The 4,314-nt window shown below is 62.4% G+C and overlaps 1 protein-coding gene across 4 annotated transcripts in view; it reads right to left on the reverse strand.

The window, feature by feature from the left end:
- The window catches only part of GSE1 (Gse1 coiled-coil protein), a 194,380-nt gene that overhangs the window by 17,003 nt on the left and 173,063 nt on the right, over positions 1–4,314 (reverse strand). The gene's annotated exons all lie outside the window — the stretch shown is intronic.

Below are 4,314 nucleotides of genomic sequence, written 5' to 3' on the forward strand. Positions count from 1 at the left end.
GGGCACGGAGGGCGGGGCCCCCCCGTCTGTTGCTGGGGAAGGTGGCAGCCGCAGAGACAGGAAGCCCTGCTGCCACCGAAATCCTCCGAGAAGAAGGACCGGGGGCTGCAGGGGCTCAGCTGCGCTCACAGGGAGTCCCCGGGCATGCCTGGGGCAACAGAAGGCACTGAGATGCTCCACGTCCAAAGAGTCTGCAAGGGCAACTAGGGCATGGGAGCAGGGGTGGCCAGGGCAGCAGCACAGCTGGGCCATGACCCCAATCTCCTGACCGCCCCGCCTAGGCTCCAGCCATGGCTCCCTGAACCCTTTGGGGACTAACCCCAGCTCTGCTCCCTTTTCCCAGCCAGGCAACCGGAGCCCGTATGGACTCCGACACCCGCCAAGGGCCTTTCTGGCTGGAGCCAGGGGTGACGGCTTGCTCCTGTTCGCAACCACAGGGCTGTTCAGCACCTGCTGGGAACATGTCCTACCACCTTTCTCCTCCCTGTGTTAACCCTCGTGCCACCTGATGGGGACAAGCAGTGGTGGTTGTTGGCTGCTAGAGGCAGGACAAGGCCAGGACATCCTCGGCATCTCCTTTCCACCTGGGTGCTGCCAGGCTTTCTCCTTGATCCCTTCCCCTGCAGCCCAAGAGGCTGGGAGAGGGTCGGGGTCAGGGTTGGGGAGGGCTGTGCCAGAGGCCCTGAAGGCTGCTGGGTGCCCTGGCATGGTGCGGACACCTCTCTGCCCATCTCCAAGCACTGCACCGCGGGCACAGACTCAGCCCACAGAGCCAGTTGCGTTCTCTCTGCCCTCTAAGCCTCTCTTTTTCCAGCGCAGGAGCCAGGGACGCTTCTGCGTGGAGCTCCTCTTGCAAGGCGCGCGGGTTTGCACCGCCTGCCCTCTGGAAGGACGGCAGCCCATCCATCTTCCTCTCACCGGAGAGTGACATCTTGGAACGCGCGGCGGGGAAGAGCGAAGGAGCTCGGTGCCTGGCAGAGCCGCGCCGCTGGGGGACCTGCCTTCATCAGTCAAGTGTATTTACTAAACACGACCGCAGCAAACCCTGGGCGAGCAGCTGATCGCTCCTCGAGACTTCATCGTCTCTTCACAAGACACGTCGCCCATAATTAATTGGAAGAGATGGGGCCCGTTGATTGGAATTTTTAATGAGCGGGAACATCTGTTCGCTTCCTGCGGCTCGCGGGCACCCCCCACGCCTCGCAGGCCCCCTCCGACCTGCTCCAGCGACCGGAGAAGATGGGAGGAGGTCAGGGCAGCCAGCAGGGAGCAGAATGAGGGCACCCCGGGGCTGGAGAGGACGGGTTGGGTGAATGGAGACCCTGCCTTTCCCATGTGGGAGGCTTCGTCCTTGGGGAGCGGTGGTATAAACTCACTGAGCCCCTCCCAGCTGCCTAGGGGTCCAAGTCCATATAGCTACAATATAAACCCACTGACCCTCTCCTGGCTGCTTAGGGGGCCGGGTCCATATAGCTGCAATATAAACTCACTGAGCCCCTCCCAGCTACCTAGGGGTCCAAGTCCATATAGCTGCAATATAAACCCACTGACCCCCTCCTGGCTGCTTAGGGGGCCGGGTCCATATAGCTGCAATATAAACTCACTGAGCCCCTCCCAGCTACCTAGGGGTCCAAGTCCATATAGCTGCAATATAAACCCACTGACCCCCTCCTGGCTGCTTAGGTGGCCAGGTCCATATAGCTGCAATATAAACCCACTCACCCCCTCCCAGCTGCTTAGGGGGCCAGGTCCGTATAGCTGTAGTATAAACCGAGTGACCCCTTTCCAGCTTTTAGGGAGGCCAGGTCTATAGGCAGGGAAGTGCGTGTGTCCCTTTCCATCCAGCCGGAGCTGAGATCAGGCAGGAGCGAGCGAGAAGGGGGGCAGCTGACAGCAAGCCCATGTCCTACCTGCCTGGAGATTTACAGGCAGCTTTGTTCTCGGGCGCCATTAATCATCCAGGGAGGATACAGACGCCTATGGAGCTTGAAACAGCGCAGCCAGGATAAATCCAGCAGGCCTTTGATAACGGCCATAAAACAAGCAGGGCAGTCAGGCGTCGCCTGGGACAGGCCGGCATCAGCCCCAGCGCCCCCAGCTCAGCCAGTTTCATCGGAGGAAGGTTCCCCCTGCCCCTCCTCAAAGCAAAGCAGAGCAGGGAGGGGATGGGAGGCCTCAATGGGACAGTGTGGGGCCCAGCTGGTGGTCTCGGTGGAGGGGCGACTGGTCTGCCCCAGCGAGACCCTTCCAGGGGATGGAGCCACCAAATACTGGGGGAGACGCACAGGTCATCACGGTCCTCGACGTTGGGGACGTGACCTCCAAGCGAGGTGCCAGCAGGCCAGGCAAGCCCTGCCTTTCCCACGCTGCCGGGTTCTGGTTTGATGGGCAACGACCCCAGCGCAGAAGTGACCGAGAGCTGCTGGGCTGGACCAAGCACCCGGCTGACAGGCCTCCTCTGCCGCGGCATCCTCCCGAGAGAGGTGCCTGTCCTGAGGGCACGTGGGTCCCACCCGAGGAGACGTCCGGGGGGGCCCTTTCCTCACCCCGCAGGGTCTGGACCCTCCCAGCATGTGTGGCCACCCAGGGCAGCCGCCTGCCCCCGCAGCGGCCTCCGTGTGTGGGGGCGGGGGTTGGGCAGCCTGCATTTGATTTGCTTTCCCCGAGCGGCGGCTGCAAGCGCAGCTGCGATGATGAAAGGGGAGAAGAGAAGGAGAGAGGGAGGGAGGGAGGGGAGGAAAAAAATCCGTCATTCCCTGGCGATTAGCGAGTGATCTCCGCCAGTCAGAATGCAGGACATGCCCTATTAAGTTTAAAATAGACTATTCTTCATTTAATCTGTCCTTTCACAGGCTCCCCATTACCTCGGGGAGATCGGTAACCCCGGCGCGGCGGGCGCTGACAGATCGGCCCCCGGCCCGCCCGCCCTGGTGACTCACCCGCCTCGCCTCGCGCCGGCATTTCTCTCTGCTCCTCAACCCCCACCGCCGAGAGGATTAAACCCCTCAATTGAGCCTTTGTGCCGGGACGGAGAGGCCGTAGATCATCGGCTAATCCGGCCCCGGCTCCCTCCGCGCCCTCTCCGCCAGTGCAGTGGCTTCATTAGCGGCACAGATCTGTCACGGCCGGGTCTCGCGGGGTGCTAACCGGCTGGCGGGTGCAATGCTGGGGGCCGTGGGGAGCTCGGGGTGGAGGCAGATGTGCTGGATAGCGCCAGGAGGGAATGGAGCAGAGGGCAAGGGTTTGGGGAGGCCAGGCCGGTCTGTCAGGGTGGGGGGAGAGGGTGTCTGCTCCCAGCCGAGGGTGCAAGAGACCCCACGGACAGCAAGGCACTCTCGAGAGTGGTGTTCCCATCCCTTCCAGACGGGCGAAGGCAGGCCAGGGAGCTGGTGCCCTCCAGCTTGGGTGAAGGGAGCAGGTGGAGAGGATGGCTGCCCTGGCGCTCTCCTCCAGAGTAATATGGAGAGCCCTGGAAAGCACTTAGCACGGACCCGGCAATCTCGTCTCCCTCCCAGGTTTCGCACGTGGGCTCCTGAGCCCTCAGCTGCCCCGAGGTGGGGGGCACGTGGAGGGATGGATCCTGCCAGTTGCCTTCAAGGGCCTTTGCCCCGCACAAAGCCCAGCAGGAGCCTCCCCAGAGGGGCAGGGCTCTACCCTGGGCACAGAGGCATGCTCCCCTCCAGATTTGCCCGCTCCCCAGCCTGTACCAGGGGGCCCTGGGGTGGCAGCTGGAGTGAGCTGGGTCCCCTGCCTGCACCCTCCTGACACACACCGATGCGAGAGAGTTGACTGCATGAGGGAAGCTGTGTCCTAATTACGTTGCGGTCTCTGGGCGCCGCTCGGAGACGCAGGCCACGCTAGACAATAAACCCTGCTTGGTTAACCCACATTCTGGAAGTGCCGCTTGTGAGGCCGCCATGGGGAGAGAGGCAGGGAGGGAGGCAACGAAGACAGCAGCCGTGCAGAGGAAGGCCAGAGCCGGGAGCCCCCCGTTCCCTGCCTGACACCCACCGAGGCTTCTGCTGGGGGGGCGCTCAGCTGGGATTACCGCTTGCCTGGCTCCCAGCACTGAGGGTTTGTCTTGGCTTCCCCTCCCTTCCCCTCTCTTCTTTGTGGTTTAATTAGTATTTCCAAGTGCTGTAATCCCTCCGGGAATCCGGCGTAAGGTACAGGAGAGGAGAGCCGCTAACAATGCTTCTTAATTAGCAAGTGCTTCCAACCCAGATTGCGGCGTGGGCATGTGTAAGGGGAGGAGGAGAGACAGCAGGGGAAGCCGGAGGACAAAGACAGCCAGGCGGGGCGGCCGCGGCTCCT

This window comes from Alligator sinensis, unplaced genomic scaffold (genome assembly GCF_000455745.1).
Source record: "Alligator sinensis unplaced genomic scaffold, ASM45574v1 scaffold228_1, whole genome shotgun sequence".
In the NCBI taxonomy this organism is placed as follows: Eukaryota; Metazoa; Chordata; order Crocodylia; family Alligatoridae; genus Alligator; species Alligator sinensis.